The following is a 22,200-nucleotide window of genomic DNA, read 5'->3' on the forward strand; positions in this document are numbered from 1 at the left end:
TCTTACCGATCACAAATGTTGAGGGAGGGTGTAGCATTCCTCCCACTCCGCATGGGTCCCTCTTTAGACGGGCCATGTACCTCCTCTTGCCGCACCAGAAGCCTACCGCGTTCTTCACAGTGCCCAGGTATCTCAGATCGTCACAATAACGGATAAGGTAGGTCGAGATGTCTGCAGCTTCCACAAAGGGGTTCGGGAAATGCACCACGATAGGGATCTCGTCATAGGCATACAAGAGACAAAAGGTTAGTCCATCCAATTCATCCAAGTAGTTTTTCTCATTTACCTTTTGTACGAGTTGGTGACAGCATCCCTGGCTCTTGAAGGTGATGGTGTAAGTCCCCTTGTACTCATTGTCCTGGAAGCAGAATATGTCTTCCCGCCGAAACTCCAGAACTCCAAGCAGAATCCTATGGCAGATGTAATCCAAATTCTTCTCCGTCCTCGATCCTGCTCCAACTTCAATCCTCACGGTGTTCCGCATCCGGGCATCACCCGATGAATATGTGAGCGTTGCCGGCATCCTTCACTCAGGAACGTACCGACTCTTCTCTCTGAAAGGCGCAAGCCTTCATGGGATCCCTTCCCGTTGCTCCCGGACTAATCCTTCCTCCCAATAGCAGCAGGGGGGTTAAGTCCCTCCGAAAAGGAACGATCCCCCCAGGCCGAGAGAAAGGGTACCAAGAGCACCTCACAGGCAAGACCACACAGGTAAACCTGATAGATCGTGCCAAAAGGCCGAGAAGCGATAACCAGAATTGGTTTCCGACTACGGTGCCACCCAAGGATTCTGAAAAGTCCATTTGTGGAGATGGCCACCTGGACTCCCGTTAAGAAGACATGCTGTCAACCTCTAGATCCCTCACATGCCTGCACTTTTCGGCTTGCTGCTGCTGCAATCCACGCGTTTTAGATCTGCATAACTCCACCTCTTTTAGCACAGTACCCTCAACCCCCGGCTGTTCCCACCCGCCTCAACACCGTTGGAAGGGAGGAGAACCAATTAAGGCGGGGGGGGGGGGGGGTGGAACGAGCAGCTGTCTACCCTTAGCAGGAGGGTTGCTGATTAATTACCTCTCCTGCTGCTGCTGCTGCTGGCTGTCCAGCAGCAGACTGAAGGTGGCTGCTGCTGTGCGCAGGTATATAAAGGCTCAGAGCCTATTATGACACGCGCAGCCAGCGTTCCATTGCCACATTCCGTCTACTGCAGGCGGGATACCTGGATGGCTGAATGTCACTGAGAAGCTCACAGAGACCGCCATAAGCAACAGTTTAAAAGAATGCCACAGACTAATCAACCAAACTTTTTGGGTTGGTTTCTCTTTTATAGTCTGCAGGCATTAAATGAAAGAAGTCAGTGTTCCAGCAGAGGGAGACAACGTTTCAGAAAAGGCATTGTAGCAAACCAAAAAAGAAATTTTAAGCGCAGCAGAGTAACCAGCTCACATACCTGTTAGCTCAGGTGAGTTTAAAAGGCTGCTGTTGATAACAAGGGCATTTGCTAAATAGATGGTGTGTGTGCAACAATATACTGAAAGGTCAATTATATTGTGCAGCTTATCTCACCACCTGTAGTTATTTAGGTGAAAGCTCCAAAATGCTTGCCTAATATGTCTGTTTATCCAAAAGGAAGTATAGAGGGAGAGCTAGATAGATAGCATTGCATTACATTACATTACATGGCAATGCAATGCACAGTTGCTGAAGTTGAACCAAAATGAGCTTGTCATCTGGCTTCTGCAACTTTTAACATGAAAAATCCAATGAGGAGAAGAAAAGCAAAGCCAAAGAGTCCATCCCAAAATCCGACAAACAAGCAAAATGAACAAAAAGCATTGAATTCAATTCTTTCTGATTTTAGAAACTGCATTAAAGAAGGGGTGCACCGGTCCTGGAGATACTGCAATACCAGGTCAATGCGTGGAGTGGACAGAGCAAGCTCTTTTTCCATCTCCCTGTTCTAAAAATCCATTTAATATATGGTCCCCAGATAGGGGACGTATCAGATATTAAACTGATAAGGATAGATACTACACTTGATCTTAGCCAAAAGGCCGAGAAGCGATAACCAGAATTGGTTTCCGACTACGGTGCCACCCAAGGATTCTGAAAAGTCCATTTGTGGAGATGGCCACCTGGACTCCCGTTAAGAAGACATGCTGTCAACCTCTAGATCCCTCACATGCCTGCACTTTTCGGCTTGCTGCTGCTGCAATCCACGCGTTTTAGATCTGCATAACTCCACCTCTTTTAGCACAGTACCCTCAACCCCCGGCTGTTCCCACCCGCCTCAACACCGTTGGAAGGGAGGAGAACCAATTAAGGCGGGGGGGGGGGTGGAACGAGCAGCTGTCTACCCTTAGCAGGAGGGTTGCTGATTAATTACCTCTCCTGCTGCTGCTGCTGCTGGCTGTCCAGCAGCAGACTGAAGGTGGCTGCTGCTGTGCGCAGGTATATAAAGGCTCAGAGCCTATTATGACACGCGCAGCCAGCGTTCCATTGCCACATTCCGTCTACTGCAGGCGGGATACCTGGATGGCTGAATGTCACTGAGAAGCTCACAGAGACCGCCATAAGCAACAGTTTAAAAGAATGCCACAGACTAATCAACCAAACTTTTTGGGTTGGTTTCTCTTTTATAGTCTGCAGGCATTAAATGAAAGAAGTCAGTGTTCCAGCAGAGGGAGACAACGTTTCAGAAAAGGCATTGTAGCAAACCAAAAAAGAAATTTTAAGCGCAGCAGAGTAACCAGCTCACATACCTGTTAGCTCAGGTGAGTTTAAAAGGCTGCTGTTGATAACAAGGGCATTTGCTAAATAGATGGTGTGTGTGCAACAATATACTGAAAGGTTAATTATATTGTGCAGCTTATCTCACCACCTGTAGTTATTTAGGTGAAAGCTCCAAAATGCTTGCCTAATATGTCTGTTTATCCAAAAGGAAGTATAGAGGGAGAGCTAGATAGATAGCATTGCATTACATTACATTACATGGCAATGCAATGCACAGTTGCTGAAGTTGAACCAAAATGAGCTTGTCATCTGGCTTCTGCAACTTTTAACATGAAAAATCCAATGAGGAGAAGAAAAGCAAAGCCAAAGAGTCCATCCCAAAATCCAACAAACAAGCAAAATGAACAAAAAGCATTGAATTCAATTCTTTCTGATTTTAGAAACTGCATTAAAGAAGGGGTGCACCGGTCCTGGAGATACTGCAATACCAGGTCAATGCGTGGAGTGGACAGAGCAAGCTCTTTTTCCATCTCCCTGTTCTAAAAATCCATTTAATATATGGTCCCCAGATAGGGGACGTATCAGATATTAAACTGATAAGAACAGATACTACACTTGATCTTAGCCAAAAGGCCGAGAAGCGATAACCAGAATTGGTTTCCGACTACGGTGCCACCCAAGGATTCTGAAAAGTCCATTTGTGGAGATGGCCACCTGGACTCCCGTTAAGAAGACATGCTGTCAACCTCTAGATCCCTCACATGCCTGCACTTTTCGGCTTGCTGCTGCTGCAATCCACGCGTTTTAGATCTGCATAACTCCACCTCTTTTAGCACAGTACCCTCAACCCCCGGCTGTTCCCACCCGCCTCAACACCGTTGGAAGGGAGGAGAACCAATTAAGGCGGGGGGGGGGGGGGTGGAACGAGCAGCTGTCTACCCTTAGCAGGAGGGTTGCTGATTAATTACCTCTCCTGCTGCTGCTGCTGCTGGCTGTCCAGCAGCAGACTGAAGGTGGCTGCTGCTGTGCGCAGGTATATAAAGGCTCAGAGCCTATTATGACACGCGCAGCCAGCGTTCCATTGCCACATTCCGTCTACTGCAGGCGGGATACCTGGATGGCTGAATGTCACTGAGAAGCTCACAGAGACCGCCATAAGCAACAGTTTAAAAGAATGCCACAGACTAATCAACCAAACTTTTTGGGTTGGTTTCTCTTTTATAGTCTGCAGGCATTAAATGAAAGAAGTCAGTGTTCCAGCAGAGGGAGACAACGTTTCAGAAAAGGCATTGTAGCAAACCAAAAAAGAAATTTTAAGCGCAGCAGAGTAACCAGCTCACATACCTGTTAGCTCAGGTGAGTTTAAAAGGCTGCTGTTGATAACAAGGGCATTTGCTAAATAGATGGTGTGTGTGCAACAATATACTGAAAGGTCAATTATATTGTGCAGCTTATCTCACCACCTGTAGTTATTTAGGTGAAAGCTCCAAAATGCTTGCCTAATATGTCTGTTTATCCAAAAGGAAGTATAGAGGGAGAGCTAGATAGATAGCATTGCATTACATTACATTACATGGCAATGCAATGCACAGTTGCTGAAGTTGAACCAAAATGAGCTTGTCATCTGGCTTCTGCAACTTTTAACATGAAAAATCCAATGAGGAGAAGAAAAGCAAAGCCAAAGAGTCCATCCCAAAATCCGACAAACAAGCAAAATGAACAAAAAGCATTGAATTCAATTCTTTCTGATTTTAGAAACTGCATTAAAGAAGGGGTGCACCGGTCCTGGAGATACTGCAATACCAGGTCAATGCGTGGAGTGGACAGAGCAAGCTCTTTTTCCATCTCCCTGTTCTAAAAATCCATTTAATATATGGTTCCCAGATAGGGGACGTATCAGATATTAAACTGATAAGAACAGATACTACACTTGATCTTAGCCAAAAGGCCGAGAAGCGATAACCAGAATTGGTTTCCGACTACGGTGCCACCCAAGGATTCTGAAAAGTCCATTTGTGGAGATGGCCACCTGGACTCCCGTTAAGAAGACATGCTGTCAACCTCTAGATCCCTCACATGCCTGCACTTTTCGGCTTGCTGCTGCTGCAATCCACGCGTTTTAGATCTGCATAACTCCACCTCTTTTAGCACAGTACCCTCAACCCCCGGCTGTTCCCACCCGCCTCAACACCGTTGGAAGGGAGGAGAACCAATTAAGGCGGGGGGGGGGGTGGAACGAGCAGCTGTCTACCCTTAGCAGGAGGGTTGCTGATTAATTACCTCTCCTGCTGCTGCTGCTGCTGGCTGTCCAGCAGCAGACTGAAGGTGGCTGCTGCTGTGCGCAGGTATATAAAGGCTCAGAGCCTATTATGACACGCGCAGCCAGCGTTCCATTGCCACATTCCGTCTACTGCAGGCGGGATACCTGGATGGCTGAATGTCACTGAGAAGCTCACAGAGACCGCCATAAGCAACAGTTTAAAAGAATGCCACAGACTAATCAACCAAACTTTTTGGGTTGGTTTCTCTTTTATAGTCTGCAGGCATTAAATGAAAGAAGTCAGTGTTCCAGCAGAGGGAGACAACGTTTCAGAAAAGGCATTGTAGCAAACCAAAAAAGAAATTTTAAGCGCAGCAGAGTAACCAGCTCACATACCTGTTAGCTCAGGTGAGTTTAAAAGGCTGCTGTTGATAACAAGGGCATTTGCTAAATAGATGGTGTGTGTGCAACAATATACTGAAAGGTCAATTATATTGTGCAGCTTATCTCACCACCTGTAGTTATTTAGGTGAAAGCTCCAAAATGCTTGCCTAATATGTCTGTTTATCCAAAAGGAAGTATAGAGGGAGAGCTAGATAGATAGCATTGCATTACATTACATTACATGGCAATGCAATGCACAGTTGCTGAAGTTGAACCAAAATGAGCTTGTCATCTGGCTTCTGCAACTTTTAACATGAAAAATCCAATGAGGAGAAGAAAAGCAAAGCCAAAGAGTCCATCCCAAAATCCGACAAACAAGCAAAATGAACAAAAAGCATTGAATTCAATTCTTTCTGATTTTAGAAACTGCATTAAAGAAGGGGTGCACCGGTCCTGGAGATACTGCAATACCAGGTCAATGCGTGGAGTGGACAGAGCAAGCTCTTTTTCCATCTCCCTGTTCTAAAAATCCATTTAATATATGGTCCCCAGATAGGGGACGTATCAGATATTAAACTGATAAGAACAGATACTACACTTGATCTTAGCCAAAAGGCCGAGAAGCGATAACCAGAATTGGTTTCCGACTACGGTGCCACCCAAGGATTCTGAAAAGTCCATTTGTGGAGATGGCCACCTGGACTCCCGTTAAGAAGACATGCTGTCAACCTCTAGATCCCTCACATGCCTGCACTTTTCGGCTTGCTGCTGCTGCAATCCACGCGTTTTAGATCTGCATAACTCCACCTCTTTTAGCACAGTACCCTCAACCCCCGGCTGTTCCCACCCGCCTCAACACCGTTGGAAGGGAGGAGAACCAATTAAGGCGGGGGGTGGAGGTGGAACGAGCAGCTGTCTACCCTTAGCAGGAGGGTTGCTGATTAATTACCTCTCCTGCTGCTGCTGCTGCTGGCTGTCCAGCAGCAGACTGAAGGTGGCTGCTGCTGTGCGCAGGTATATAAAGGCTCAGAGCCTATTATGACACGCGCAGCCAGCGTTCCATTGCCACATTCCGTCTACTGCAGGCGGGATACCTGGATGGCTGAATGTCACTGAGAAGCTCACAGAGACCGCCATAAGCAACAGTTTAAAAGAATGCCACAGACTAATCAACCAAACTTTTTGGGTTGGTTTCTCTTTTATAGTCTGCAGGCATTAAATGAAAGAAGTCAGTGTTCCAGCAGAGGGAGACAACGTTTCAGAAAAGGCATTGTAGCAAACCAAAAAAGAAATTTTAAGCGCAGCAGAGTAACCAGCTCACATACCTGTTAGCTCAGGTGAGTTTAAAAGGCTGCTGTTGATAACAAGGGCATTTGCTAAATAGATGGTGTGTGTGCAACAATATACTGAAAGGTCAATTATATTGTGCAGCTTATCTCACCACCTGTAGTTATTTAGGTGAAAGCTCCAAAATGCTTGCCTAATATGTCTGTTTATCCAAAAGGAAGTATAGAGGGAGAGCTAGATAGATAGCATTGCATTACATTACATTACATGGCAATGCAATGCACAGTTGCTGAAGTTGAACCAAAATGAGCTTGTCATCTGGCTTCTGCAACTTTTAACATGAAAAATCCAATGAGGAGAAGAAAAGCAAAGCCAAAGAGTCCATCCCAAAATCCGACAAACAAGCAAAATGAACAAAAAGCATTGAATTCAATTCTTTCTGATTTTAGAAACTGCATTAAAGAAGGGGTGCACCGGTCCTGGAGATACTGCAATACCAGGTCAATGCGTGGAGTGGACAGAGCAAGCTCTTTTTCCATCTCCCTGTTCTAAAAATCCATTTAATATATGGTCCCCAGATAGGGGACGTATCAGATATTAAACTGATAAGAACAGATACTACACTTGATCTTAGCCAAAAGGCCGAGAAGCGATAACCAGAATTGGTTTCCGACTACGGTGCCACCCAAGGATTCTGAAAAGTCCATTTGTGGAGATGGCCACCTGGACTCCCGTTAAGAAGACATGCTGTCAACCTCTAGATCCCTCACATGCCTGCACTTTTCGGCTTGCTGCTGCTGCAATCCACGCGTTTTAGATCTGCATAACTCCACCTCTTTTAGCACAGTACCCTCAACCCCCGGCTGTTCCCACCCGCCTCAACACCGTTGGAAGGGAGGAGAACCAATTAAGGCGGGGGGGGGGGGTGAAACGAGCAGCTGTCTACCCTTAGCAGGAGGGTTGCTGATTAATTACCTCTCCTGCTGCTGCTGCTGCTGGCTGTCCAGCAGCAGACTGAAGGTGGCTGCTGCTGTGCGCAGGTATATAAAGGCTCAGAGCCTATTATGACACGCGCAGCCAGCGTTCCATTGCCACATTCCGTCTACTGCAGGCGGGATACCTGGATGGCTGAATGTCACTGAGAAGCTCACAGAGACCGCCATAAGCAACAGTTTAAAAGAATGCCACAGACTAATCAACCAAACTTTTTGGGTTGGTTTCTCTTTTATAGTCTGCAGGCATTAAATGAAAGAAGTCAGTGTTCCAGCAGAGGGAGACAACGTTTCAGAAAAGGCATTGTAGCAAACCAAAAAAGAAATTTTAAGCGCAGCAGAGTAACCAGCTCACATACCTGTTAGCTCAGGTGAGTTTAAAAGGCTGCTGTTGATAACAAGGGCATTTGCTAAATAGATGGTGTGTGTGCAACAATATACTGAAAGGTCAATTATATTGTGCAGCTTATCTCACCACCTGTAGTTATTTAGGTGAAAGCTCCAAAATGCTTGCCTAATATGTCTGTTTATCCAAAAGGAAGTATAGAGGGAGAGCTAGATAGATAGCATTGCATTACATTACATTACATGGCAATGCAATGCACAGTTGCTGAAGTTGAACCAAAATGAGCTTGTCATCTGGCTTCTGCAACTTTTAACATGAAAAATCCAATGAGGAGAAGAAAAGCAAAGCCAAAGAGTCCATCCCAAAATCCGACAAACAAGCAAAATGAACAAAAAGCATTGAATTCAATTCTTTCTGATTTTAGAAACTGCATTAAAGAAGGGGTGCACCGGTCCTGGAGATACTGCAATACCAGGTCAATGCGTGGAGTGGACAGAGCAAGCTCTTTTTCCATCTCCCTGTTCTAAAAATCCATTTAATATATGGTCCCCAGATAGGGGACGTATCAGATATTAAACTGATAAGAACAGATTCTACACTTGATCTTAGCCAAAAGGCCGAGAAGCGATAACCAGAATTGGTTTCCGACTACGGTGCCACCCAAGGATTCTGAAAAGTCCATTTGTGGAGATGGCCACCTGGACTCCCGTTAAGAAGACATGCTGTCAACCTCTAGATCCCTCACATGCCTGCACTTTTCGGCTTGCTGCTGCTGCAATCCACGCGTTTTAGATCTGCATAACTCCACCTCTTTTAGCACAGTACCCTCAACCCCCGGCTGTTCCCACCCGCCTCAACACCGTTGGAAGGGAGGAGAACCAATTAAGTCGGGGGGGGGGGGGTGGAACGAGCAGCTGTCTACCCTTAGCAGGAGGGTTGCTGATTAATTACCTCTCCTGCTGCTGCTGCTGCTGGCTGTCCAGCAGCAGACTGAAGGTGGCTGCTGCTGTGCGCAGGTATATAAAGGCTCAGAGCCTATTATGACACGCGCAGCCAGCGTTCCATTGCCACATTCCGTCTACTGCAGGCGGGATACCTGGATGGCTGAATGTCACTGAGAAGCTCACAGAGACCGCCATAAGCAACAGTTTAAAAGAATGCCACAGACTAATCAACCAAACTTTTTGGGTTGGTTTCTCTTTTATAGTCTGCAGGCATTAAATGAAAGAAGTCAGTGTTCCAGCAGAGGGAGACAACGTTTCAGAAAAGGCATTGTAGCAAACCAAAAAAGAAATTTTAAGCGCAGCAGAGTAACCAGCTCACATACCTGTTAGCTCAGGTGAGTTTAAAAGGCTGCTGTTGATAACAAGGGCATTTGCTAAATAGATGGTGTGTGTGCAACAATATACTGAAAGGTCAATTATATTGTGCAGCTTATCTCACCACCTGTAGTTATTTAGGTGAAAGCTCCAAAATGCTTGCCTAATATGTCTGTTTATCCAAAAGGAAGTATAGAGGGAGAGCTAGATAGATAGCATTGCATTACATTACATTACATGGCAATGCAATGCACAGTTGCTGAAGTTGAACCAAAATGAGCTTGTCATCTGGCTTCTGCATCTTTTAACATGAAAAATCCAATGAGGAGAAGAAAAGCAAAGCCAAAGAGTCCATCCCAAAATCCGACAAACAAGCAAAATGAACAAAAAGCATTGAATTCAATTCTTTCTGATTTTAGAAACTGCATTAAAGAAGGGGTGCACCGGTCCTGGAGATACTGCAATACCAGGTCAATGCGTGGAGTGGACAGAGCAAGCTCTTTTTCCATCTCCCTGTTCTAAAACTCCATTTAATATATGGTCCCCAGATAGGGGACGTATCAGATATTAAACTGATAAGAACAGATACTACACTTGATCTTAGCCAAAAGGCCGAGAAGCGATAACCAGAATTGGTTTCCGACTACGGTGCCACCCAAGGATTCTGAAAAGTCCATTTGTGGAGATGGCCACCTGGACTCCCGTTAAGAAGACATGCTGTCAACCTCTAGATCCCTCACATGCCTGCACTTTTCGGCTTGCTGCTGCTGCAATCCACGCGTTTTAGATCTGCATAACTCCACCTCTTTTAGCACAGTACCCTCAACCCCCGGCTGTTCCCACCCGCCTCAACACCGTTGGAAGGGAGGAGAACCAATTAAGGCGGGGGGGGGGTGGAACGAGCAGCTGTCTACCCTTAGCAGGAGGGTTGCTGATTAATTACCTCTCCTGCTGCTGCTGCTGCTGGCTGTCCAGCAGCAGACTGAAGGTGGCTGCTGCTGTGCGCAGGTATATAAAGGCTCAGAGCCTATTATGACACGCGCAGCCAGCGTTCCATTGCCACATTCCGTCTACTGCAGGCGGGATACCTGGATGGCTGAATGTCACTGAGAAGCTCACAGAGACCGCCATAAGCAACAGTTTAAAAGAATGCCACAGACTAATCAACCAAACTTTTTGGGTTGGTTTCTCTTTTATAGTCTGCAGGCATTAAATGAAAGAAGTCAGTGTTCCAGCAGAGGGAGACAACGTTTCAGAAAAGGCATTGTAGCAAACCAAAAAAGAAATTTTAAGCGCAGCAGAGTAACCAGCTCACATACCTGTTAGCTCAGGTGAGTTTAAAAGGCTGCTGTTGATAACAAGGGCATTTGCTAAATAGATGGTGTGTGTGCAACAATATACTGAAAGGTCAATTATATTGTGCAGCTTATCTCACCACCTGTAGTTATTTAGGTGAAAGCTCCAAAATGCTTGCCTAATATGTCTGTTTATCCAAAAGGAAGTATAGAGGGAGAGCTAGATAGATAGCATTGCATTACATTACATTACATGGCAATGCAATGCACAGTTGCTGAAGTTGAACCAAAATGAGCTTGTCATCTGGCTTCTGCAACTTTTAACATGAAAAATCCAATGAGGAGAAGAAAAGCAAAGCCAAAGAGTCCATCCCAAAATCCGACAAACAAGCAAAATGAACAAAAAGCATTGAATTCAATTCTTTCTGATTTTAGAAACTGCATTAAAGAAGGGGTGCACCGGTCCTGGAGATACTGCAATACCAGGTCAATGCGTGGAGTGGACAGAGCAAGCTCTTTTTCCATCTCCCTGTTCTAAAAATCCATTTAATATATGGTCCCCAGATAGGGGACGTATCAGATATTAAACTGATAAGAACAGATACTACACTTGATCTTAGCCAAAAGGCCGAGAAGCGATAACCAGAATTGGTTTCCGACTACGGTGCCACCCAAGGATTCTGAAAAGTCCATTTGTGGAGATGGCCACCTGGACTCCCGTTAAGAAGACATGCTGTCAACCTCTAGATCCCTCACATGCCTGCACTTTTCGGCTTGCTGCTGCTGCAATCCACGCGTTTTAGATCTGCATAACTCCACCTCTTTTAGCACAGTACCCTCAACCCCCGGCTGTTCCCACCCGCCTCAACACCGTTGGAAGGGAGGAGAACCAATTAAGGCGGGGGGGGGGTGGAACGAGCAGCTGTCTACCCTTAGCAGGAGGGTTGCTGATTAATTACCTCTCCTGCTGCTGCTGCTGCTGGCTGTCCAGCAGCAGACTGAAGGTGGCTGCTGCTGTGCGCAGGTATATAAAGGCTCAGAGCCTATTATGACACGCGCAGCCAGCGTTCCATTGCCACATTCCGTCTACTGCAGGCGGGATACCTGGATGGCTGAATGTCACTGAGAAGCTCACAGAGACCGCCATAAGCAACAGTTTAAAAGAATGCCACAGACTAATCAACCAAACTTTTTGGGTTGGTTTCTCTTTTATAGTCTGCAGGCATTAAATGAAAGAAGTCAGTGTTCCAGCAGAGGGAGACAACGTTTCAGAAAAGGCATTGTAGCAAACCAAAAAAGAAATTTTAAGCGCAGCAGAGTAACCAGCTCACATACCTGTTAGCTCAGGTGAGTTTAAAAGGCTGCTGTTGATAACAAGGGCATTTGCTAAATAGATGGTGTGTGTGCAACAATATACTGAAAGGTCAATTATATTGTGCAGCTTATCTCACCACCTGTAGTTATTTAGGTGAAAGCTCCAAAATGCTTGCCTAATATGTCTGTTTATCCAAAAGGAAGTATAGAGGGAGAGCTAGATAGATAGCATTGCATTACATTACATTACATGGCAATGCAATGCACAGTTGCTGAAGTTGAACCAAAATGAGCTTGTCATCTGGCTTCTGCAACTTTTAACATGAAAAATCCAATGAGGAGAAGAAAAGCAAAGCCAAAGAGTCCATCCCAAAATCCGACAAACAAGCAAAATGAACAAAAAGCATTGAATTCAATTCTTTCTGATTTTAGAAACTGCATTAAAGAAGGGGTGCACCGGTCCTGGAGATACTGCAATACCAGGTCAATGCGTGGAGTGGACAGAGCAAGCTCTTTTTCCATCTCCCTGTTCTAAAAATCCATTTAATATATGGTCCCCAGATAGGGGACGTATCAGATATTAAACTGATAAGAACAGATACTACACTTGATCTTAGCCAAAAGGCCGAGAAGCGATAACCAGAATTGGTTTCCGACTACGGTGCCACCCAAGAATTCTGAAAAGTCCATTTGTGGAGATGGCCACCTGGACTCCCGTTAAGAAGACATGCTGTCAACCTCTAGATCCCTCACATGCCTGCACTTTTCGGCTTGCTGCTGCTGCAATCCACGCGTTTTAGATCTGCATAACTCCACCTCTTTTAGCACAGTACCCTCAACCCCCGGCTGTTCCCACCCGCCTCAACACCGTTGGAAGGGAGGAGAACCAATTAAGGCGGGGGTGGGGGGTGGAACGAGCAGCTGTCTACCCTTAGCAGGAGGGTTGCTGATTAATTACCTCTCCTGCTGCTGCTGCTGCTGGCTGTCCAGCAGCAGACTGAAGGTGGCTGCTGCTGTGCGCAGGTATATAAAGGCTCAGAGCCTATTATGACACGCGCAGCCAGCGTTCCATTGCCACATTCCGTCTACTGCAGGCGGGATACCTGGATGGCTGAATGTCACTGAGAAGCTCACAGAGACCGCCATAAGCAACAGTTTAAAAGAATGCCACAGACTAATCAACCAAACTTTTTGGGTTGGTTTCTCTTTTATAGTCTGCAGGCATTAAATGAAAGAAGTCAGTGTTCCAGCAGAGGGAGACAACGTTTCAGAAAAGGCATTGTAGCAAACCAAAAAAGAAATTTTAAGCGCAGCAGAGTAACCAGCTCACATACCTGTTAGCTCAGGTGAGTTTAAAAGGCTGCTGTTGATAACAAGGGCATTTGCTAAATAGATGGTGTGTGTGCAACAATATACTGAAAGGTCAATTATATTGTGCAGCTTATCTCACCACCTGTAGTTATTTAGGTGAAAGCTCCAAAATGCTTGCCTAATATGTCTGTTTATCCAAAAGGAAGTATAGAGGGAGAGCTAGATAGATAGCATTGCATTACATTACATTACATGGCAATGCAATGCACAGTTGCTGAAGTTGAACCAAAATGAGCTTGTCATCTGGCTTCTGCAACTTTTAACATGAAAAATCCAATGAGGAGAAGAAAAGCAAAGCCAAAGAGTCCATCCCAAAATCCGACAAACAAGCAAAATGAACAAAAAGCATTGAATTCAATTCTTTCTGATTTTAGAAACTGCATTAAAGAAGGGGTGCACCGGTCCTGGAGATACTGCAATACCAGGTCAATGCGTGGAGTGGACAGAGCAAGCTCTTTTTCCATCTCCCTGTTCTAAAAATCCATTTAATATATGGTCCCCAGATAGGGGACGTATCAGATATTAAACTGATAAGAACAGATACTACACTTGATCTTAGCCAAAAGGCCGAGAAGCGATAACCAGAATTGGTTTCCGACTACGGTGCCACCCAAGGATTCTGAAAAGTCCATTTGTGGAGATGGCCACCTGGACTCCCGTTAAGAAGACATGCTGTCAACCTCTAGATCCCTCACATGCCTGCACTTTTCGGCTTGCTGCTGCTGCAATCCACGCGTTTTAGATCTGCATAACTCCACCTCTTTTAGCACAGTACCCTCAACCCCCGGCTGTTCCCACCCGCCTCAATACCGTTGGAAGGGAGGAGAACCAATTAAGGCGGGGGGTGGGGGTGGAACGAGCAGCTGTCTACCCTTAGCAGGAGGGTTGCTGATTAATTACCTCTCCTGCTGCTGCTGCTGCTGGCTGTCCAGCAGCAGACTGAAGGTGGCTGCTGCTGTGCGCAGGTATATAAAGGCTCAGAGCCTATTATGACACGCGCAGCCAGCGTTCCATTGCCACATTCCGTCTACTGCAGGCGGGATACCTGGATGGCTGAATGTCACTGAGAAGCTCACAGAGACCGCCATAAGCAACAGTTTAAAAGAATGCCACAGACTAATCAACCAAACTTTTTGGGTTGGTTTCTCTTTTATAGTCTGCAGGCATTAAATGAAAGAAGTCAGTGTTCCAGCAGAGGGAGACAACGTTTCAGAAAAGGCATTGTAGCAAACCAAAAAAGAAATTTTAAGCGCAGCAGAGTAACCAGCTCACATACCTGTTAGCTCAGGTGAGTTTAAAAGGCTGCTGTTGATAACAAGGGCATTTGCTAAATAGATGGTGTGTGTGCAACAATATACTGAAAGGTCAATTATATTGTGCAGCTTATCTCACCACCTGTAGTTATTTAGGTGAAAGCTCCAAAATGCTTGCCTAATATGTCTGTTTATCCAAAAGGAAGTATAGAGGGAGAGCTAGATAGATAGCATTGCATTACATTACATTACATGGCAATGCAATGCACAGTTGCTGAAGTTGAACCAAAATGAGCTTGTCATCTGGCTTCTGCAACTTTTAACATGAAAAATCCAATGAGGAGAAGAAAAGCAAAGCCAAAGAGTCCATCCCAAAATCCGACAAACAAGCAAAATGAACAAAAAGCATTGAATTCAATTCTTTCTGATTTTAGAAACTGCATTAAAGAAGGGGTGCACCGGTCCTGGAGATACTGCAATACCAGGTCAATGCGTGGAGTGGACAGAGCAAGCTCTTTTTCCATCTCCCTGTTCTAAAAATCCATTTAATATATGGTCCCCAGATAGGGGACGTATCAGATATTAAACTGATAAGAACAGATACTACACTTGATCTTAGCCAAAAGGCCGAGAAGCGATAACCAGAATTGGTTTCCGACTACGGTGCCACCCAAGGATTCTGAAAAGTCCATTTGTGGAGATGGCCACCTGGACTCCCGTTAAGAAGACATGCTGTCAACCTCTAGATCCCTCACATGCCTGCACTTTTCGGCTTGCTGCTGCTGCAATCCACGCGTTTTAGATCTGCATAACTCCACCTCTTTTAGCACAGTACCCTCAACCCCCGGCTGTTCCCACCCGCCTCAACACCGTTGGAAGGGAGGAGAACCAATTAAGGCGGGGGGGGGGTGGAACGTGCAGCTGTCTACCCTTAGCAGGAGGGTTGCTGATTAATTACCTCTCCTGCTGCTGCTGCTGCTGGCTGTCCAGCAGCAGACTGAAGGTGGCTGCTGCTGTGCGCAGGTATATAAAGGCTCAGAGCCTATTATGACACGCGCAGCCAGCGTTCCATTGCCACATTCCGTCTACTGCAGGCGGGATACCTGGATGGCTGACTGTCACTGAGAAGCTCACAGAGACCGCCATAAGCAACAGTTTAAAAGAATGCCACAGACTAATCAACCAAACTTTTTGGGTTGGTTTCTCTTTTATAGTCTGCAGGCATTAAATGAAAGAAGTCAGTGTTCCAGCAGAGGGAGACAACGTTTCAGAAAAGGCATTGTAGCAAACCAAAAAAGAAATTTTAAGCGCAGCAGAGTAACCAGCTCACATACCTGTTAGCTCAGGTGAGTTTAAAAGGCTGCTGTTGATAACAAGGGCATTTGCTAAATAGATGGTGTGTGTGCAACAATATACTGAAAGGTCAATTATATTGTGCAGCTTATCTCACCACCTGTAGTTATTTAGGTGAAAGCTCCAAAATGCTTGCCTAATATGTCTGTTTATCCAAAAGGAAGTATAGAGGGAGAGCTAGATAGATAGCATTGCATTACATTACATGGCAATGCAATGCACAGTTGCTGAAGTTGAACCAAAATGAGCTTGTCATCTGGCTTCTGCAACTTTTAACATGAAAAATCCAATGAGGAGAAGAAAAGCAAAGCCAAAGAGTCCATCCCAAAATCCGACAAACAAGCAAAATGAACAAAAAGCATTGAATTCAATTCTTTCTGATTTTAGAAACTGCATTAAAGAAGGGGTGCACCGGTCCTGGAGATACTGCAATACCAGGTCAATGCGTGGAGTGGACAGAGCAAGCTCTTTTTCCATCTCCCTGTTCTAAAAATCCATTTAATATATGGTCCCCAGATAGGGGACGTATCAGATATTAAACTGATAAGAACAGATACTACACTTGATCTTAGCCAAAAGGCCGAGAAGCGATAACCAGAATTGGTTTCCGACTACGGTGCCACCCAAGGATTCTGAAAAGTCCATTTGTGGAGATGGCCACCTGGACTCCCGTTAAGAAGACATGCTGTCAACCTCTAGATCCCTCACATGCCTGCACTTTTCGGCTTGCTGCTGCTGCAATCCACGCGTTTTAGATCTGCATAACTCCACCTCTTTTAGCACAGTACCCTCAACCCCCGGCTGTTCCCACCCGCCTCAACACCGTTGGAAGGGAGGAGAACCAATTAAGGCGGGGGGGGGTGGAACGAGCAGCTGTCTACCCTTAGCAGGAGGGTTGCTGATTAATTACCTCTCCTGCTGCTGCTGCTGCTGGCTGTCCAGCAGCAGACTGAAGGTGGCTGCTGCTGTGCGCAGGTATATAAAGGCTCAGAGCCTATTATGACACGCGCAGCCAGCGTTCCATTGCCACATTCCGTCTACTGCAGGCGGGATACCTGGATGGCTGAATGTCACTGAGAAGCTCACAGAGACCGCCATAAGCAACAGTTTAAAAGAATGCCACAGACTAATCAACCAAACTTTTTGGGTTGGTTTCTCTTTTATAGTCTGCAGGCATTAAATGAAAGAAGTCAGTGTTCCAGCAGAGGGAGACAACGTTTCAGAAAAGGCATTGTAGCAAACCAAAAAAGAAATTTTAAGCGCAGCAGAGTAACCAGCTCACATACCTGTTAGCTCAGGTGAGTTTAAAAGGCTGCTGTTGATAACAAGGGCATTTGCTAAATAGATGGTGTATGTGCAACAATATACTGAAAGGTCAATTATATTGTGCAGCTTATCTCACCACCTGTAGTTATTTAGGTGAAAGCTCCAAAATGCTTGCCTAATATGTCTGTTTATCCAAAAGGAAGTATAGAGGGAGAGCTAGATAGATAGCATTGCATTACATTACATTACATGGCAATGCAATGCACAGTTGCTGAAGTTGAACCAAAATGAGCTTGTCATCTGGCTTCTGCAACTTTTAACATGAAAAATCCAATGAGGAGAAGAAAAGCAAAGCCAAAGAGTCCATCCCAAAATCCGACAAACAAGCAAAATGAACAAAAAGCATTGAATTCAATTCTTTCTGATTTTAGAAACTGCATTAAAGAAGGGGTGCACCGGTCCTGGAGATACTGCAATACCAGGTCAATGCGTGGAGTGGACAGAGCAAGCTCTTTTTCCATCTCCCTGTTCTAAAAATCCATTTAATATATGGTCCCCAGATAGGGGACGTATCAGATATTAAACTGATAAGAACAGATACTACACTTGATCTTAGCCAAAAGGCCGAGAAGCGATAACCAGAATTGGTTTCCGACTACGGTGCCACCCAAGGATTCTGAAAAGTCCATTTGTGGAGATGGCCACCTGGACTCCCGTTAAGAAGACATGCTGTCAACCTCTAGATCCCTCACATGCCTGCACTTTTCGGCTTGCTGCTGCTGCAATCCACGCGTTTTAGATCTGCATAACTCCACCTCTTTTAGCACAGTACCCTCAACCCCCGGCTGTTCCCACCCGCCTCAACACCGTTGGAAGGGAGGAGAACCAATTAAGGCGGGGGGGGGGGGTGGAACGAGCAGCTGTCTACCCTTAGCAGGAGGGTTGCTGATTAATTACCTCTCCTGCTGCTGCTGCTGCTGGCTGTCCAGCAGCAGACTGAAGGTGGCTGCTGCTGTGCGCAGGTATATAAAGGCTCAGAGCCTATTATGACACGCGCAGCCAGCGTTCCATTGCCACATTCCGTCTACTGCAGGCGGGATACCTGGATGGCTGAATGTCACTGAGAAGCTCACAGAGACCGCCATAAGCAACAGTTTAAAAGAATGCCACAGACTAATCAACCAAACTTTTTGGGTTGGTTTCTCTTTTATAGTCTGCAGGCATTAAATGAAAGAAGTCAGTGTTCCAGCAGAGGGAGACAACGTTTCAGAAAAGGCATTGTAGCAAACCAAAAAAGAAATTTTAAGCGCAGCAGAGTAACCAGCTCACATACCTGTTAGCTCAGGTGAGTTTAAAAGGCTGCTGTTGATAACAAGGGCATTTGCTAAATAGATGGTGTGTGTGCAACAATATACTGAAAGGTCAATTATATTGTGCAGCTTATCTCACCACCTGTAGTTATTTAGGTGAAAGCTCCAAAATGCTTGCCTAATATGTCTGTTTATCCAAAAGGAAGTATAGAGGGAGAGCTAGATAGATAGCATTGCATTACATTACATTACATGGCAATGCAATGCACAGTTGCTGAAGTTGAACCAAAATGAGCTTGTCATCTGGCTTCTGCAACTTTTAACATGAAAAATCCAATGAGGAGAAGAAAAGCAAAGCCAAAGAGTCCATCCCAAAATCCGACAAACAAGCAAAATGAACAAAAAGCATTGAATTCAATTCTTTCTGATTTTAGAAACTGCATTAAAGAAGGGGTGCACCGGTCCTGGAGATACTGCAATACCAGGTCAATGCGTGGAGTGGACAGAGCAAGCTCTTTTTCCATCTCCCTGTTCTAAAAATCCATTTAATATATGGTCCCCAGATAGGGGACGTATCAGATATTAAACTGATAAGAACAGATACTACACTTGATCTTAGCCAAAAGGCCGAGAAGCGATAACCAGAATTGGTTTCCGACTACGGTGCCACCCAAGGATTCTGAAAAGTCCATTTGTGGAGATGGCCACCTGGACTCCCGTTAAGAAGACATGCTGTCAACCTCTAGATCCCTCACATGCCTGCACTTTTCGGCTTGCTGCTGCTGCAATCCACGCGTTTTAGATCTGCATAACTCCACCTCTTTTAGCACAGTACCCTCAACCCCCGGCTGTTCCCACCCGCCTCAACACCGTTGGAAGGGAGGAGAACCAATTAAGGCGGGGGGGGGGTGGAACGAGCAGCTGTCTACCCTTAGCAGGAGGGTTGCTGATTAATTACCTCTCCTGCTGCTGCTGCTGCTGGCTGTCCAGCAGCAGACTGAAGGTGGCTGCTGCTGTGCGCAGGTATATAAAGGCTCAGAGTCTATTATAACACGCGCAGCCAGCGTTCCATTGCCACATTCCGTCTACTGCAGGCGGGATACCTGGATGGCTGAATGTCACTGAGAAGCTCACAGAGACCGCCATAAGCAACAGTTTAAAAGAATGCCACAGACTAATCAACCAAACTTTTTGGGTTGGTTTCTCTTTTATAGTCTGCAGGCATTAAATGAAAGAAGTCAGTGTTCCAGCAGAGGGAGACAACGTTTCAGAAAAGGCATTGTAGCAAACCAAAAAAGAAATTTTAAGCGCAGCAGAGTAACCAGCTCACATACCTGTTAGCTCAGGTGAGTTTAAAAGGCTGCTGTTGATAACAAGGGCATTTGCTAAATAGATGGTGTGTGTGCAACAATATACTGAAAGGTCAATTATATTGTGCAGCTTATCTCACCACCTGTAGTTATTTAGGTGAAAGCTCCAAAATGCTTGCCTAATATGTCTGTTTATCCAAAAGGAAGTATAGAGGGAGAGCTAGATAGATAGCATTGCATTACATTACATTACATGGCAATGCAATGCACAGTTGCTGAAGTTGAACCAAAATGAGCTTGTCATCTGGCTTCTGCAACTTTTAACATGAAAAATCCAATGAGGAGAAGAAAAGCAAAGCCAAAGAGTCCATCCCAAAATCCGACAAACAAGCAAAATGAACAAAAAGCATTGAATTCAATTCTTTCTGATTTTAGAAACTGCATTAAAGAAGGGGTGCACCGGTCCTGGAGATACTGCAATTCCAGGTCAATGCGTGGAGTGGACAGAGCAAGCTCTTTTTCCATCTCCCTGTTCTAAAAATCCATTTAATATATGGTCCCCAGATAGGGGACGTATCAGATATTAAACTGATAAGAACAGATACTACACTTGATCTTAGCCAAAAGGCCGAGAAGCGATAACCAGAATTGGTTTCCGACTACGGTGCCACCCAAGGATTCTGAAAAGTCCATTTGTGGAGATGGCCACCTGGACTCCCGTTAAGAAGACATGCTGTCAACCTCTAGATCCCTCACATGCCTGCACTTTTCGGCTTGCTGCTGCTGCAATCCACGCGTTTTAGATCTGCATAACTCCACCTCTTTTAGCACAGTACCCTCAACCCCCGGCTGTTCCCACCCGCCTCAACACCGTTGGAAGGGAGGAGAACCAATTAAGGCGGGGGGGGGGGGGGGTGGAACGAGCAGCTGTCTACCCTTAGCAGGAGGGTTGCTGATTAATTACCTCTCCTGCTGCTGCTGCTGCTGGCTGTCCAGCAGCAGACTGAAGGTGGCTGCTGCTGTGCGCAGGTATATAAAGGCTCAGAGCCTATTATGACACGCGCAGCCAGCGTTCCATTGCCACATTCCGTCTACTGCAGGCGGGATACCTGGATGGCTGAATGTCACTGAGAAGCTCACAGAGACCGCCATAAGCAACAGTTTAAAAGAATGCCACAGACTAATCAACCAAACTTTTTGGGTTGGTTTCTCTTTTATAGTCTGCAGGCATTAAATGAAAGAAGTCAGTGTTCCAGCAGAGGGAGACAACGTTTCAGAAAAGGCATTGTAGCAGACCAAAAAAGAAATTTTAAGCGCAGCAGAGTAACCAGCTCACATACCTGTTAGCTCAGGTGAGTTTAAAAGGCTGCTGTTGATAACAAGGGCATTTGCTAAATAGATGGTGTGTGTGCAACAATATACTGAAAGGTCAATTATATTGTGCAGCTTATCTCACCACCTGTAGTTATTTAGGTGAAAGCTCCAAAATGCTTGCCTAATATGTCTGTTTATCCAAAAGGAAGTATAGAGGGAGAGCTAGATAGATAGCATTGCATTACATTACATTACATGGCAATGCAATGCACAGTTGCTGAAGTTGAACCAAAATGAGCTTGTCATCTGGCTTCTGCAACTTTTAACATGAAAAATCCAATGAGGAGAAGAAAAGCAAAGCCAAAGAGTCCATCCCAAAATCCGACAAACAAGCAAAATGAACAAAAAGCATTGAATTCAATTCTTTCTGATTTTAGAAACTGCATTAAAGAAGGGGTGCACCGGTCCTGGAGATACTGCAATACCAGGTCAATGCGTGGAGTGGACAGAGCAAGCTCTTTTTCCATCTCCCTGTTCTAAAAATCCATTTAATATATGGTCCCCAGATAGGGGACGTATCAGATATTAAACTGATAAGAACAGATACTACACTTGATCTTAGCCAAAAGGCCGAGAAGCGATAACCAGAATTGGTTTCCGACTACGGTGCCACCCAAGGATTCTGAAAAGTCCATTTGTGGAGATGGCCACCTGGACTCCCGTTAAGAAGACATGCTGTCAACCTCTAGATCCCTCACATGCCTGCACTTTTCGGCTTGCTGCTGCTGCAATCCACGCGTTTTAGATCTGCATAACTCCACCTCTTTTAGCACAGTACCCTCAACCCCCGGCTGTTCCCACCCGCCTCAACACCGTTGGAAGGGAGGAGAACCAATTAAGGCGGGGGGGGGGTGGAACGAGCAGCTGTCTACCCTTAGCAGGAGGGTTGCTGATTAATTACCTCTCCTGCTGCTGCTGCTGCTGGCTGTCCAGCAGCAGACTGAAGGTGGCTGCTGCTGTGCGCAGGTATATAAAGGCTCAGAGCCTATTATGACACGCGCAGCCAGCGTTCCATTGCCACATTCCGTCTACT

The 22,200-nt window shown here is 45.6% G+C and overlaps 16 non-coding genes across 16 annotated transcripts; all 16 read right to left on the reverse strand.

The window, feature by feature from the left end:
• Positions 1–1,875: 1,875 nt before the first annotated feature.
• Positions 1,876–2,066, reverse strand: LOC141210462 (U2 spliceosomal RNA). Its single transcript, XR_012280630.1, has one exon. It is a non-coding gene; the product is annotated as a U2 spliceosomal RNA (small nuclear RNA).
• Positions 2,067–3,187: 1,121 nt separating this feature from the next.
• On the reverse strand, positions 3,188–3,378 carry LOC141208511 (U2 spliceosomal RNA). Its single transcript, XR_012278737.1, has one exon. It is a non-coding gene; the product is annotated as a U2 spliceosomal RNA (small nuclear RNA).
• A 1,124-nt stretch (positions 3,379–4,502) lies between these two features.
• On the reverse strand, positions 4,503–4,693 carry LOC141210229 (U2 spliceosomal RNA). The gene has a single exon (XR_012280403.1). It is a non-coding gene; the product is annotated as a U2 spliceosomal RNA (small nuclear RNA).
• A 1,121-nt stretch (positions 4,694–5,814) lies between these two features.
• On the reverse strand, positions 5,815–6,005 carry LOC141208522 (U2 spliceosomal RNA). The gene has a single exon (XR_012278748.1). It is a non-coding gene; the product is annotated as a U2 spliceosomal RNA (small nuclear RNA).
• Positions 6,006–7,127: 1,122 nt separating this feature from the next.
• On the reverse strand, positions 7,128–7,318 carry LOC141208534 (U2 spliceosomal RNA). Its single transcript, XR_012278760.1, has one exon. It is a non-coding gene; the product is annotated as a U2 spliceosomal RNA (small nuclear RNA).
• Positions 7,319–8,440: 1,122 nt separating this feature from the next.
• LOC141210114 (U2 spliceosomal RNA) lies at positions 8,441–8,631 on the reverse strand. The gene has a single exon (XR_012280292.1). It is a non-coding gene; the product is annotated as a U2 spliceosomal RNA (small nuclear RNA).
• A 1,123-nt stretch (positions 8,632–9,754) lies between these two features.
• Positions 9,755–9,945, reverse strand: LOC141210126 (U2 spliceosomal RNA). Its single transcript, XR_012280303.1, has one exon. It is a non-coding gene; the product is annotated as a U2 spliceosomal RNA (small nuclear RNA).
• Positions 9,946–11,065: 1,120 nt separating this feature from the next.
• Positions 11,066–11,256, reverse strand: LOC141208546 (U2 spliceosomal RNA). Its single transcript, XR_012278771.1, has one exon. It is a non-coding gene; the product is annotated as a U2 spliceosomal RNA (small nuclear RNA).
• Positions 11,257–12,376: 1,120 nt separating this feature from the next.
• On the reverse strand, positions 12,377–12,567 carry LOC141208558 (U2 spliceosomal RNA). Its single transcript, XR_012278782.1, has one exon. It is a non-coding gene; the product is annotated as a U2 spliceosomal RNA (small nuclear RNA).
• Positions 12,568–13,689: 1,122 nt separating this feature from the next.
• On the reverse strand, positions 13,690–13,880 carry LOC141208569 (U2 spliceosomal RNA). The gene has a single exon (XR_012278793.1). It is a non-coding gene; the product is annotated as a U2 spliceosomal RNA (small nuclear RNA).
• A 1,122-nt stretch (positions 13,881–15,002) lies between these two features.
• LOC141208580 (U2 spliceosomal RNA) lies at positions 15,003–15,193 on the reverse strand. Its single transcript, XR_012278804.1, has one exon. It is a non-coding gene; the product is annotated as a U2 spliceosomal RNA (small nuclear RNA).
• Positions 15,194–16,308: 1,115 nt separating this feature from the next.
• Positions 16,309–16,499, reverse strand: LOC141208592 (U2 spliceosomal RNA). The gene has a single exon (XR_012278815.1). It is a non-coding gene; the product is annotated as a U2 spliceosomal RNA (small nuclear RNA).
• Positions 16,500–17,618: 1,119 nt separating this feature from the next.
• On the reverse strand, positions 17,619–17,809 carry LOC141208603 (U2 spliceosomal RNA). Its single transcript, XR_012278826.1, has one exon. It is a non-coding gene; the product is annotated as a U2 spliceosomal RNA (small nuclear RNA).
• A 1,122-nt stretch (positions 17,810–18,931) lies between these two features.
• On the reverse strand, positions 18,932–19,122 carry LOC141208615 (U2 spliceosomal RNA). Its single transcript, XR_012278837.1, has one exon. It is a non-coding gene; the product is annotated as a U2 spliceosomal RNA (small nuclear RNA).
• Positions 19,123–20,242: 1,120 nt separating this feature from the next.
• On the reverse strand, positions 20,243–20,433 carry LOC141210249 (U2 spliceosomal RNA). Its single transcript, XR_012280422.1, has one exon. It is a non-coding gene; the product is annotated as a U2 spliceosomal RNA (small nuclear RNA).
• A 1,125-nt stretch (positions 20,434–21,558) lies between these two features.
• Positions 21,559–21,749, reverse strand: LOC141208626 (U2 spliceosomal RNA). The gene has a single exon (XR_012278848.1). It is a non-coding gene; the product is annotated as a U2 spliceosomal RNA (small nuclear RNA).
• Positions 21,750–22,200: the final 451 nt, after the last annotated feature.

This window comes from Phyllobates terribilis, unplaced genomic scaffold (genome assembly GCF_046119375.1).
Source record: "Phyllobates terribilis strain yellow unplaced genomic scaffold, ASM4611937v1 Scaffold_169__1_contigs__length_4117513, whole genome shotgun sequence".
Classification (NCBI taxonomy): Eukaryota; Metazoa; Chordata; class Amphibia; order Anura; family Dendrobatidae; genus Phyllobates; species Phyllobates terribilis.